Source organism: Morone saxatilis, unplaced genomic scaffold (assembly GCF_004916995.1).
Source record: "Morone saxatilis isolate NCDOM2014 unplaced genomic scaffold, NCSU_SB_2.0 Contig12, whole genome shotgun sequence".
NCBI lineage: Eukaryota > Metazoa > Chordata > Actinopteri > Moronidae > Morone > Morone saxatilis.
This window is the reverse complement of record NW_023339674.1, coordinates 19169071-19184315: the sequence shown is the minus strand read 5'-3', so window position 1 is coordinate 19184315 and position 15245 is coordinate 19169071. Positions and strand designations below refer to the sequence as shown.

At 40.6% G+C, this 15245-nt stretch overlaps 1 protein-coding gene across 1 annotated transcript in view; it reads right to left on the bottom strand.

The window, feature by feature from the left end:
* The window catches only part of ncanb (neurocan b), a 93004-nt gene that overhangs the window by 30446 nt on the left and 47313 nt on the right, over positions 1-15245 (bottom strand). The gene's annotated exons all lie outside the window — the stretch shown is intronic.

Here is a 15245-nt window from a genome sequence, read left to right as displayed (position 1 = left end):
AAAGGCCATCGAACAGAAACTAACGCATTCATACACATTCCCACACCGATGCACAGCATTCGGGGTTCAGTATCTTGCTCAAGGATACTTCGACATGTGGCGGGAGAAGCCGGGGATCGAACCACCAACCTTCCGATTAGTGGACGACCCGCTCTGCCTTTGAGCCACAGCCGCCCCATACTTACAAGAATTGTATGTATAGATTTTAAATATGTTCTAAATGTTTTGAACATAGTGGGTCACTGAGGTCAGAGGTCAATATATGGATATTACCAGGAACATGATGTGAGGTATTTAGTTGCAAAGAGAAAGCCTGTTTTAGTTCACTGATTAAATAAAGTCTGAGATGTCTTTATTCTTATCTGTCTTCCTCTGCTCATTAAAATTAACTGAATGCCGTCTTCTTTTGGTCATCTTTTCGGTTGCGTAGCAGTGAGTTGTTTTGCAGATGTCCTATTCTCTACTCCAAACGCTCACATAACTATTCACCCTCAACATCAAATAAAAGGAAATGTCAAAGTGAGACGCATGAGATATTTTTTTTTACTTTTTGCATTTGTTGGCTTTGACACAAAAATAGCTACAATTTCCTCTGTGCGAGGTTCATTCTGGATCTGATTTTAAGTGATCGCTGTTCCTGTGTTTAGGTGTTTGTGATGTAGCTGAAGTGCAGTGGAGAGGGAGTAAAGATGCCAGCTGCCCATTTTGAATGCCAAAACTACTACAAACATCTGTTGAGAGGGTTAAGATTGCAGCCATTTGCCTGTCAACTGACTGTTTGAAAGAGTGCTGGGAGTAGTGAAATTCAGTATTACGTTTTTAGAGCTATTTAACATTTGAGGGAATTTTCTGAAGGAGTGAGAGTCCTGTTTCTGCAAAATGTCTCATGCCATAATTGCTTCAGGAGTTGGTATAGAAACTGACAAAAAGTGCTTAATTAAGTGAAAAGATGAAGAGGGCAGCAACAATGAAAAAAGAAAAAAAAGAGTTCTAAAGAGAAATGGGGACGGCACTAATGAGTTAAATTTTAACATTCAGACAAAGAATGAAGGAAAAAGTCCTTTAGTGACAAGAATTAAAGACATTATTATGCACACATTTACTATACACTGTGACATGTTTGTGTAAATAGATCACAGTTGTGTTGATTCACTATGCAAGTACACACGTTCAGCTACACGAGCAGAGGTGAGCAGAGGAATCTCATTACATGTTGTCATCCATCCGCACCAAACGACTGTTGGTGGCAGGCAGAGGCATTTGAAAGCCAGCCAGTTTGTCCTAACAGAGCTGGAAAAGCACATTTTTCTATGTAGACTAAATGCCAGCAGTGCAGATCAAACAGCAGTCTGATCAATTACACAGAGAACCTTTTGAACTAGTAAATGCCACCCGGAGACTTCACATCTGACAGGGTTGTATGGAGGGCATGAAGGGACAATATTAATGCGACAGAGGAAGACTTTTTTTGTCAGCTACATGGAAGCGTACTCCCGATCGCTCTATCTGTGACACACACCCATGCAGAAACACACTCTAACAAACACACAGGGTGCCAGTCTGCCCTCTTATCAACCAACAGCAGTGACAGATCTGGTCACCCTTTTTATATTCTCCTAATTGCCTCCGAACCACAGCCGACATTATGTAAAAATAAATTGACATGACATCCTGTAAAATGAAGGCTTTGAAATGGAAATGTTTGTCACACAAAGGTTTTTGCTGAAAGGCTCTTTGTGTTTGTCATCTTTCATTGTGTGAGACCCTGGATGATTGACTTCCTTTAGCTAGCTGAGGGGCATTGACATTTCCATGCCCTTCTACAAAGATGGATACCTTTCTATTGAACCGCCGCTCGTCCAAACAGCATGCCCACTCAATGGACCATGTTGTGTTGTGTCAATAACTATAATGCTGGTGTGTGCTGTGCTGTGTGTGTGTGTATACACATCAGCATTAATGAGTATGAGCATAAAATGAATTTTTATGTGTTTAAGTGAATTTATTTGTCTGTTTGTGTAAGGATTGTGTGTGTGAACGGTGCCTAAAAGAGAAACTAATAAACCACACTCCTTGAATGTTTGTACTCTTGTGTGTGTGTTGGCACAGTACATTGTGTGTGTTTACAGAATGGATATCCACAGCTGCAAGCATAAACTTGATGCATATGTGTTTTATAATGTGTGTGAATGCCTAGTCGCTTGCTACAGAGAGGAAGTGGTGGTCTTCCCTCCTACTTCTGAGTCTTTTGGGCCCCAATAGATGTTGATCACGCAATAATAACTTAAAGCTGCACAAATAATACTGGAGAGTATTTTTAATGTCTTTCAGCTCACTGTTTTTGTTTTTCGGCCCACAACTTCAATATTTTGACTCACCACTCATATCGACTCTGTTTACATCAGCAGCAAGCAAGTTTTTCCAGCCAGAAGCTCATAAAAAAATCTCTAAAAACCCACTGTACACAAAGTTAGCAACTAGCTGGTGAACATAGTGGAGTGTTTAAAAGCAAGAACCAGATATTTCCCCCAGGAGCTGGTGGACTGAAAAGAGTGTACAGAAAAAACAGTATTGGATCTTTTGGTTATGGCCAGAAACACAACGCTGAGTGAATGCTAACCTTGCTTGGAGTCTGCTGGATGTGTAAAGTTTGCTAACATGTTTGCCACAGGTATAATAAAACAATGAGCACATAGTATATATATAGGTATGTATATATAGCCATCATGCATCTACTTGGAGGTGAGGTAAAGAGAGCCACATTTAACAATGAAATGACAGTAGTGTGACTGTGGTAGAGAAACATCACTACAACTATTGTGACATCTTCCTGCACACGCCTATCTATACATCCATGAAAACACAGTTACAGCCTGTAAAATCTGTAAAACTACAGGTCCAGACAGCATTAAGTCGGAGTGTACCATTAGACAACCCCATGCCCATACAGCAGTTGAAAAATTAGTCCTCTGTGTTTAAATGGATTTCTGCTTTGTCCAAAGATTAGTTCCTTCTGTTATGTCAAGAAAAGAAGATGTTGAAGCATCCCAGCAGAGGAGATTTGAGAGTAAAGTTTAACAGGTGTTCATTTTAAGCATTGCACTTAAACATTCCTTCCATATTTTGTGCACTTAAAATTCTTCGGTTGCAATATGTAGGCTTATGAAACAAAAAGGCTGATTTAAAACATATGAAACATGGGGTGGGTGGGGTGACATTGGTTTCTAGACCATGATAACTACCGGATTACTGTGCAGGTAGTAGAGAATTATGATAGGATTCTTATATATCCATACATTGTATATTGGACCTCTCAGAGGGATATCAGTTCCCTCATGTTCTTCATAATCTTAGACATACTTCAAAATGTCTGCAGCTTATAGATTTGTATGTATGAGATATGGTATTACATTATACATGCAGAAAAAACTATAATATGATTAACTGACAAAACAATCTCACCTCAAGGTCAGCTTAGTAGCTTTTGCTTATATTTCTTGATCTGTATTAGCAGATGGTGTTTGCCCAGGTGTTAAAGCTCCAGAACAGCTACTAAATGGATTATTTTGTCAACTGACATTTCCAAGATCAAGAAAAACTTTCTGTCTTAACTTTTAAGGGTGCGAATGTAAGTGTTCAGAGAAAAATGGAAATTTGAACAGTTTTATATGATTTTAAAACAACAGCAACTAAATAGAGTTTTCTTTGTCAGCTGCTGTTTTCAAGGTCAACTATAACATGATGAACTTTTCAGTGTTTGCTAAGTTTGTATATATATGTCTATATGCTAATACATACTGCACATATCTGCATGCGTACTTGTGTATCTGCTAGCACCTGTGAGTGTGCGTTTGTCTCAAATGACAGTGTGAGTTGTATGTGTCTCTGTGTGTTTACGTGCGTGTCTGTGCAGGCAATGTACTGCAGAGTCCTGGGCCTTCAGCTGTGTTTGGGTGCGGGTGGATTACAAAGGGATCAGGATCAGCAGGGAGAAGAGGAAACAGACAGACTACACAGCAGCTCTGGTACAGCCCAAGGCTCTGTGCTGCTCTCCAGAGAGCTCAGTGCAATGCTGATCAACCTATCAGAGGATCCGGCGTCTGGAGAAAAGTCCTTCATCCTGGGGTTTCTGGTGAAAATACAGAAAAAGCTTCATCCCTTTTACTTGGCTAAGATGTTAGGATGAACAGGGATATGTTACCTCACCACCAGCCCCAGACGCAATTACATCTTGGAGCCCCGACGATGTACTGAGAGCTGCACGCAGGCAACGATCCAAATCGTCTGGGTTTACCAGACTTTCTTGTGCGTCGAGGGGAAGCGAGCAAAGTGAGCCTGAAACCTGCCTTGTAGACATTTCCAAAAATCACACCAGGACATGAAATATAAAAACAGCAAAAGATTCATCTTAATTCATGTGTTGCAATGTGAATGTGTGAAAGTGCATGCGTCAGTGGCGTGTGAGTGTGGATGCGTGTGCCCACAGTATGTTTCAGACAGGCCTTCGCTTTGGTTGACAGCGCTGCTGCAACATTCATAACAGCCTGGGAAAATGTAATGAGGTAAGGTGTCACAACATCTCACATCGCTCTGCTAGCCTTCAGTTCTGACAGCCTGACTCCGCTCACTGATGCTATGTGTCTGTGTGTGTGTGTGTGTGTGTATTCACTGGCTCCATCTTAAGTGTCTGTTTATATTTTGTGTGGGAGGAGGCCACTGGCCAGGAAAAAGAAGCCAGGGATGGGAGAAGCCAAGCAAGCTGCCACAGTGCCACCAGTATCATACAGCCTCAGTCTCTATTTCTGGCTCCTTACAGAAGGAGAGAGAAAGAAACTGGAGAGAGTGAAGGACTTTTTTTTAAACTTTCCCTTCCTTTCTCCTCCCTTTTCTTCTCCTCATTTCTCTTCCTCCGCAGACATTTCCTTTCCTCCTCCTTCCCTCACTGCCTTCCATACTTCTTTTTCATTAGTCACTTCCGAGTCTCTTCACCTTCTATTTTCTCTCCCTCCCTCCGGAAATCTCTAAATGGCAAGTTTATCCTCCTTTGCCCCGTGGGTCTTACCAGGCTAATTTCCTTTGAGTCAGGAGGGTTTACAGGTGTCCCTTTAGGCCTCCTGGTGTTAGCAGAAGCAGCGTCCCTCTGGGCCATGTGGGGTTTGGCCTGTTCCTTGACAACTTTATCTGCCTGAGACACCCAGGGTGTGATCATTAACACACCTCACCTCAGCTTAAAGGAGCTAGACGTCTAACTCTTGAAATGGATTGCTTATGCTATCACTTTTTCTGTCCCTCCTTCATTAGCTCTCTACATTGCTGTCTTCCTCATTTCCTTCCCCTTTACTTTCCTCCGTCCTTCCTCACTTCCTTCTCTTGTGGTCCTTACTTGTGTGAGCGTACATACTTAAAAAATACAATAACTCTGCTCTTAAAGTAGAGCAGTTCCCCAGAGGGGTAAATGACAGGCTATTCTCTGCCTCCTGTCGCTATTTCTGACATACTTAAAGAGGAAATAGTAGAGTGAAATTATCTATTTTTTCCTTAGTGCTGTCAGAATCAATTAATCACTGACAGTGAAATTATATAAGGATGTGTTTCTGAGTGGAGGGAGCTCTGATGTTGAATCTTTAAATCTACATCTCAAAGGAAATGGCTCAGGAACCAAATAACTGGCCTCTGGTAAATCTTAAGCAAAACTGGCATTTTTCAGGCCTGGTCAAGGACTATATCCTCTCAATCATCTCTTTCTCTTTCATGCTTTCTTGTTCCATCTCTCTTGGTCTCATTCTTGTCTTCTGCTATTTTTTTCTGAATCTCTGGCCCGCCACCATAGAGATAAGTTAAAAAAAACAACTACTTCTACTATTGGGTTAGGTCACTAAAGTGTGTAATTTATGTGTACTTGTGTATGTATAGACTGTATGTGTGTGGTCATACATGTGTGAGGATCCAAACAATATTTTGAAATTGCTGAAAGCGCTGCACTACAGGTGCTTAAACTAACATTAGCTAAAATTATCTTGACAGACTGACAAGACTCTTTCGCAGTAACAAATCAACACAAAGTAGTTTACACTCAATAACCACAGAACAAACAGCGATGACGGCATCTGATCACACAATTACTTAATAAACAATTCAATAATCACCATTCATCATCAATGGCACAGAGGCCACATGTTATCACAGACACAGATTCCACTAAGTATGCATTTTCTAATATTTGAGAGGTAATTTAAATCCCTGATCCCACTCCATAACAAAGAGACACCTGTATTCACCCATCAGAACTTCATTAACAACGCTAAGAGTATAGCCACTGAGTCTTTCTCTGATCAAGCTACTGTTCACTGCTGAATGCGGTATGTGAAGGTGCGAACCCACAGACACTAGGCAATTGTTGTTGTCCCTTGTGGGCCCTTATAAGATGCTGGGCCCCGGTCCATTGCACTTACGCTACTTGCTAGTCATCTCTCTGAAATTGACATGAGATGATCATCTATACCACTCTGATGGTCTTTTATAAACAGCATCAACAGGCAACAGCCAAGACTTCATTTTTATTGTTTTACTAACTTGTGGAATTACCATTAATTAGCTACAGCTTGATGAAACAAAGTCGTTAATGAAATTTGTTTTATCCGTGCTTTTTCTGCTATAATAAGTCAAAATGTCTGGGTCTATTATAGCCAGTGAAATTGCCTGTTTACAATATCACTTGTCTCAGGGTGATTAGACACTGTAAATTATTAAATGTCACTGTCATAAAGTTATAATTTAAACAAATTAGAAATGTTGTACTCTCTTTCAAATAAACGTCATATCAACGATTAATCATCCAGCCCTAGCTTTGGTTATTTTAATCAGGAGAGACTTTTTTGAATTAACAAATATTTAATTGATATGTGCAGAATGAAGTTGAGAAATAGGAAAGCCTTTGGGGATTAGACCCCATCGTGACGTCAGTGTATTTGAAGGAATTGGTGAAGCTTTATTAATTAATTACAGGGAAACCCCCCGATGGAGTCTAGACACTGGCGGTGGTGGTGGTGAAGGAATAAAGAGAATGCAGAATATCTGCATGCAATGAGGACTTCTGATGATCTCATATGGATATGGTGAAGTAGAGGTGAAAGGGGTGGAGGAGAGTCACAAAAATTTCAGCTGAAAGCTGCAGAGAGGAAGACTGAATCTGATTGGATTAACTGAAAAAGTAACAGCTGATTAAAAAGGAGAGTGAGAGAATTGTGAATGAATGAGGCGTAATGAGAAGATCTCCCTGATTGAACTTTCGCTGAGCTTTATTTAAAGGCCTGTAGAGTTTGTTGTTAGAGTTGTTTACGTTTAGTGTTGCTCACCAAAACTAATTGTCTGTGTATCCTTGAGGTCTAACAAATGTGTTGAGTGTTGAATTTCCTTCCTCATAAAAAATTTAGTTGATGTTTATCTATGTTCAATTGTGGATTATTTACATCCATGTTTGTTAGTTAGTATTTTTTTGTTCACGGCATTAACAAAACCAACTGTTGATCAGTGGAATAGCGTGAAACCAAGGATGGGTTGTGAACTGTGTTGTATTGGGTGCAGGATACAAACAATACATGGACCCACTCATAAAAACACTGGTCTATAACACTACTAGTGGTAGAAAACTCATGAATATAGTCTGCAGGACAATTTGCATGTGGTCATATTGTTTTTATGTTTGTGTGAACTCTCATATGAATATAGCATAATGTGATCCATATTTATACTTGATGATATAAGTTTTCAAATCCCAGTGTGCAAGTGATTGTGTATCTGTATGTGTGTGTGTGATGTTGTGTGAGTGTTTCTGGAACGCTGATAAGGCCCCCCCTGTGTAAAACCCACTTCCCCGTCTTCATGGGAAATCAATTTGTCCCGCTCTCTACGTGGCCAGCCTTTATATGCTTCACTTCCTCCTACAGCTGTCAGCCGGTGTATACAGAGTCATTGCCTCCATCCATCCAGCACAACACACACACACACTAACACACACATGCTGAGCTAAACCAAACAGATATCGGCACACGCATGCATATTCATTCACTGTACCAGACACTTCAGCTGACGAGTAAATTACAAAGAAGAGTAACAGAGCAGTAAAGATGAGGCAACTCAAAGTGGCAAGTGTGTGAATGTGTGTCTTTGGGAGAGTGGAGGTGTGTGTGTGTGTGTGTGTGTTGGAGAGAGAGAGATAAAGAGAGAGAGGTGAGTCCTGGCAACTTGGCCAGCAGCTCATTAATCTGTAGGTGTGTTTATACCACAGAGATACTGCAAGCAGCGCTCACATGTGCACACATGCACACACACACACACATAGAGAGAGCCCTGCAGCTCATTGTCATTCAACTCTGCAGCCAGCATGTCCTTTGTTTCTCATTGTCCTGAGGAGTTTGGAGAGGAAGGAGTGTCAACACTGATTGAAAACTGGGAAATTATGCCATTTAGCCATCTCTTAGTAGTGTGAACAGAGTGTAACTGCACATTGGTACACATCGGCAGGGCTTAGTAGGTTGTATTTGTGTTAATTTATATCTGTGTGCTTCCATGTGTCTCTGTTTGAATTTTTGTGTTTGATCATTTGTGTGCATTGACCAGTTTTGTGTGCATATGTGTGTCTCTTATTGTGTGTATGAATGCTTTTGTGCATATGTAAATGTCTACATATCACTGCCTGAGTCAGCTGCAGGCCGAGCAGCGCCAATCAGGCACTCCTGTTGGTGTTGGCAGGACTGGGATAAGAGTACGGGTGGTGGCGGGGGATGGTACAACCAATCATAATGCTGATTGAGGAATCCAGTGGCGTGGATGAATTAATGAGGCATGTCGATGCAGGTTGAGCCAGCCAATCATAGCCCTTTAACAGCTCCTCAGCTGCCGACAAACTGTGACAAACTGCTGGTCATCAATCACACAAAAGACACACACTGTGCCATTTGCACACTCGCTGTTACATCCAGCCTCATGCATGGTTCATCCAAGTCACTGTGCACATATAGTCATATGTTAAAATATAATTGTCAGGCCATTTTTGGTTGTTTAGAAAACTGCAACATTTCATCCAAAATTACATTTAAAATGTTTTTTTAGCGTGACAATTTCTCTTTAAAGTACAATATTTGAGTGCATTAGAGTTTTTCTCTACAGATTTTGCACTTCACTTTTTATGATATACATCTACGTATCATCTAAAATATGTTGTTCACACAATTGTTTTGTTCATACAGCTGGACACTGAGCTGCTGTTTTAGCAGTAATTGGAATGAACTACTGCAGCTAAAAAGATGATCCAGTTATATTTAGAAAACAACATTTTAAGGTTAGACTGTAGTATTTCGCTATGATGACTGCATGTTAGGCTTAATGAGGTTTAGAGGAGGCATCTTTGTTTCAGTAGAGTCTTTAATACACAAACACAAAGGTGCACACAGACGCACAAGTACAAAAATGCTGATTTCCATATTATTGTTCTTTGTCTATTTCTTAAGACTTTTCCAGTAAATACCAGACTCTACGTTTTCCAGTATCCACACTATTATGTTATTATGTTTGTCTGGGCCGTTGTACCTTGTGTGAGCAATCAAGATGCATCATTGCATGAATCATCATTTTCTAATGGTGCTTCCTTTCACCCCGTGGCCAGCACTGGATGTAAAAAAAGTAAAAACCAAGAAATAGCAGTAAAACTCAACTCAACTTATTGACCCAACCACTAGAACTTTGGAAGATTTGGAGCCAAACACATAAATCCATTCCATCATTAATGAAGGAGTGAATGGGATGTCCTGAGGGGAGCAGCATGGCAGAACCAGCCCTTTCCATTTATCTTCCCCTACACACCCTAGCAACTCACTGTGAATCCATCCATCTGCAGCTTTCTTTCTTTCTTCATGCAACTCTTTGGTTACACTTTTGGTTATAAGTCAGCTTTATTGCATACAATTCCTCTAGGTTTAAGCATGCCAATTTCACTTTATGCCTCAATTCACCTCAAATCACCAGATTTTCTGATCTACTGACCAAAAATCTCAACTGCCCATATGTATCTACAACAAAACATGGATTATACTCAGCCACAGTCCTTCCCATTTCCCCTCCATCCTCTTTGACCTCATCGCTCAGATCTGTGGACACACTGGTAAGGTGGGTTAGGGGCCGATGATATTAATAGCCCCAACCTCATGAATCTTTCAAGCTCAATCATATGAGCTGATGTGAGAGGAGTGAGTCTCAAAGGATGAATTAGTTAATACAGAAGCCCTGCAGGGGTGTTTCTCTTTTAAACATGAGTTATGCATTAGCTCTTCATATGGTCTTGGGTACATATTGGTTTTATATATGGCAAAACAGGTGTGTGTGAGTGGTCAAGTCTGCATGAGAGGAAAAAAAGAAAAAAGAAGGAGAATAGATTTTGTGAACACTCTTGTGAGCATATTTGGTGATTCAAGTATGCAGGCGAGTGAGCGTGTGAGCTTGAATACGTTTCATTTTATGCATCAGTACAGAGACATTTCTGTATGAATAATTGTATTGGCCTTTGACAGGAAAACACACAGCAAGAGAGAGAAAGAGACGGAAGCAGGGAGCCAGAGAGAGAAGGGTGGGGAGAGGTTAGGGGTTGCGTGGGAGTGAGGAAGTGTGGCAGGAAATGAAATGTGTTATTTGGGAGAAATGCTAGGGGGGCTACAGGCTTGTTTTCACCCCAATCTCTGCACTGCAGAGCAATTTCAATACAGTGCTATACTGTAGGTCTTGGCAAAGAGCAACGTGCTGGAGGAGTGAGGCTGGAAGAGAGGAGGGCACAGGGATGGACTCAACAGGAGAGGAAAGAAAAATGAGTAAAAGAGTGATAGAAGGGGGGCAAGGAAAATGATAGGGAAAGAATAAATGGAGGATTATTAAAGGCGTGAGAGAATGAGGGGTTGGGGGGTGTGACTGTGGCAGCGGCAACTGGAGATAAGATATGAAGATGTGGTCAGAAAAATAAGGAAAGGAAAAGTCACATTTGATAGAAAAGAGAGGAAGGGAGAGAAAACTTAGATTTAATCTAAGGCTAAATGAGGCCAGAGAGTGTGTGGGTAGGTGCAAAATAATTAAAAAAGAAAAAAAGAAAAAGCATCAGGTGTGCTTCCTGTCGAGCAGAAAACCAACTCGAGGACATTGCTGTGTGCACAGATAGAGGATGTTGCTATTCAATTTATTTTGCTGAAATTGACCTGGGAGTTCTTCAAACCACCTGTGTATCTCATTGAATGTTACTGTGGCTTTCTCTGAAAGTGATGGGACTGTGTAGGTGTGCATTCCTTTTACTGTATGCCCACTTTCCCTCTAGTGACCGATTTGCTTAAAGAGTTGAGGAGGAATGAAAATGCTGATAAAGGATGAAAAAGAGGAGAAAATTGAGAGAAAAAGAAAAAGTAAGATGACCACTGGAGCGTGTCTTACTTTTTTTTGGACAAATTGTTGAGCCTCTTCTAATGCAGCTCAGCTACTGTTCTCTCTTTTCATTTTCAATTGAACATGGAGGAGGGCCTCTACATGGGGAAACATGAGAAGATGGATGGAGAGGGACAGGGGTTGAAAGAGAGAACTGGGTGATCAGAGTAATTTCCTCCTCTTAAGAGGATCATTTACTGTCTTGACCCCACAACACATGTTGCATTTGAATCCAAGAAAGCACATCCCTACCAGCTATTAGTTTTGATTCTGCTGCGAAAAGCCATAAAGAAAACACTACATTTATATCTCTATTTGTTGGTTTGTCCATATGTATATGACTTGAAGATTGAAATCATTTACCCGCCTGCTCACCTTCTTTCTTTCTCCTAACTGACAGACTGCCTGACGGGCTGATTGAGGTCTTTCTGAAGAACAAACAATGGTCGACCAGAAATAATTTTCCTAACTCCAGCTCTAGTTAGAATCACAGTGATTTGTTGACCCGTGTTCAGCGATAGACCGAGACAGGTTAATGCGTTTCCTTCACAACAAACCACATCTGAACCAAACAGAAATAACTGCTGCTGTCAAAAAGAATGAGATTTCATTTTTAAGATGCACAAAGAAAAAAAAAAAAAGGCAGACACAATATAAATGTAAAACAAGGCTGTATCTTAACCTTTAAAACAAATCACTGCCGACCTCAACTCTCTATTTGTGGGTTCTTAAATCCAAATAAACTAAAAATATGGTACTTACAAACCCATTTGTACCCTGTTATATAAAGTTATAAAGGGAAACGCGTGGGTATAAAGAACATCCCATTCAAGAGCAAGGCCATCAGGACTCCTTATTAGCTTAACTGACATGTGAATGGCAGACAACAATTTGTTATGTTGTCACTTTCTGTGTGGGTGGAGAGTGCTCGCATTGAAAGGAAAACACAAAATAAAGAAACAAGTGAACAGTAGAACTATATAACTGACAAAACAGACTTGCTTGTTGTAGACAGTGCTCATCTCTCAATTCAAACCCAACAATCTCTTGGCAGGTGCAACTCCTGGCAGCTAATGAGTCAGAGCCACCTTCCCAGGTGTGATGTCAGTTCTGAGCCTGCTTCCTTCAGCCTGCCTAAACCAAAACACTTTATCATAACAGTTTCCAATAACTTTAACAATTATACTGTTCTACTCAAGTGACAGTGAGCCAGAATGCACAATATCAGGGCTTTGAAACTAAAGCAGTTAAATTGAATTTTATCCTTTAGACATTTGCTTTTCCAACTGTGACATGTCAAAATGTGTTCCTGAAAAAGGCGTATACCATAGTGATAAGCAATGTTTCGAATGTGGAAACTGAATTATTTTGTAGACTGGACAAAACCTGGTGATTTTTGTTTTGGAAAATGCAACACAGGTTTTGAATGACACTGCTGCACAGCTTGATTGATCATCAGTCCACCTAAAGGCTCAGCACACCCACACCGGTGATTTCAATTACTCTGGTTGATTAGATTTCTGCTGGGTGGAGATATGCTCGGAATTACATGATGTCCCCAATCTCTATGTACTAACACTAAATGGTGAATTGTCCTGTCATAACGAGTTCAACTAAGAGAAAGGTGAGACAGATCACACTCAATCAAGCACACACAGTCCTGAACAGAGGTCCAACCACACAAAATAAGTGGATTCATTGAATTTCCTCAGATGTACAGGGCTCTTGTCAATACTCATCCAGAGGAGCAGAACAGACACGTCACTACTTATCTGCTTTTTTTTGTGTAAACACAAGAAGGATTAGATACATTTAAACTGAAACATTTGACTATTTAATCTGCACATAATCAGTGGAGTAGAACCCCTTGAGGTGCTTTTTTTTAAACCTTTTTTTGGGCTATATTTTATTCTCCTATATGTGTGAACAAATGTTCATTCCAGCTGTGGGGAAGGACAATATAATTCATTATTGTGTCTCAACACATGGCCATCAAACTGACAGGCTGTGTTGTGCCTCATTAATCACTTATTCTGCTGCAGAATCCAGACTTTACCAAATGGTCCTGATGATCAATGCGATACTGAAACTTACAGCTTAGATTTTTAACAAGGGTGTTACACATTAGCCGCCATGTGCCTTTACTGGCAGCCCTGAATCAATTTAGATTAAGTTAGGAATACAGATGAAGAGAATGACTTTTTAAGGATGTTGGAGTGCTAACACAGAGATGTCCACAGCTTTTTCTTCTTCTCTCACACCTACCCTCATAAATATTAACTACAGACCCGCAGTAGAAACACAGGCCATCAATAATGAAGCTACCCAAAATGCTTCTTCCCAAATAATTGCAGCTACAAGCCAAGTCCTGGAGACAGCCTCTAAGGCGTGTTGCAGCTGTGGTGCCACTGCCTCATTTTGCCTAAACAATGATTTCACATGGAGGGCAGAAGCAGTGCAGGGGATATTTGTTTACATCCCTCTTGTGCTATAATGGGGCTGTGGTGGATTTATTTAAACTTGGTTGGAGTTGAAGGAGAGCAGAAGAGGACCTTCAATAAGATGGTCAATGATTAACTGAAGAAAATAAGAGCTGCAGGTGTGTAATGTAACATAGAAATTAACCACACGTCTCCCATTCCTCATTCTTCTGGAACAGCACTGTGTTCTGTTGGTCAAATTGTGGTCAGGCATTTGCTGTTATAGGCAATTAACCTTTTTGACTTTGGCCATAATTAATATTAAAAACATCAGATATGCAGCTGTTTAGCAACATAATTAACAACACAACACTTAGTAACACTGGGAAAGGCAATTAAACACTCCTGAGAGGAGAAAGCCAAAGAACAGACACGCAAGCGCAGATGTAATGCAGTAAATAACCCAACATTTAGGCTGAAATGTCATAATTTATTCCAATTGCTTCTAAAAAAATCATTTTGTCTCATTCAATAACAAACCCAAACCAATTCGACTCTAGCAAATCATTACAAACTCAGTGTGTGTAATTCATGCAGATAACATACATTTGTCACAAATGATTGATCCAACAACAGATTGTAGATTGATCTCCAATAGTGTTAATGCACAGGCACACCTAAATGTTGCATAATATGTGCCTTTGGGTATAAACATTAAAGGTTATTGATAATCAGAACCAGGACAATGTGCCTCTCACGATCCCTGACCCCCGATCTGTGACCTCTTTCCATGAGTAATGACCCTTTAAACCTCAGCTTGGCCTGTTGTCTTTGTATGCATGAATATAGAACACAAGATTCAACCTGCTTTGTGGTCTTTTCTAATTCCGGAGGTTCGGGAAAAGAAATCTGATGGTGCATCTGTCTAATAACTGTTTACATTTGATCCTGAAAGTGATTTCACTAAAATAAACACCAGTGCAGCTTCTGTATGTAATCAAAATATTTACTATGGTTTAACCCGCAGTTCTTTGGCCAGGACCCAGAATCACTGTGCCAGAGAGAACGCCGTCAACAACAACTTTGTACCAACTGTGATGTGTTAAAGCTCAATCGAACCCTATGGGGTTCATGTTGCTGCGTTTCTTCAAGTCTCATCAAAAGTGAGAAAGTCACTTTGATATTTTCTGCCAGTGCCACATCTACTTCATCTTCGTTTCTTTATTTTCCAGCAGTCCTCCCTCATCTGCAGCACCATGTGCTGCTGCTCCAGCACTTTAATCAGCTGCTCCACCCCTCGCTGAGCTCATGGCTCCTCTGTGGCCCATGTGTCCTTGCATGTCTCTGTCATTCACACACACACACACA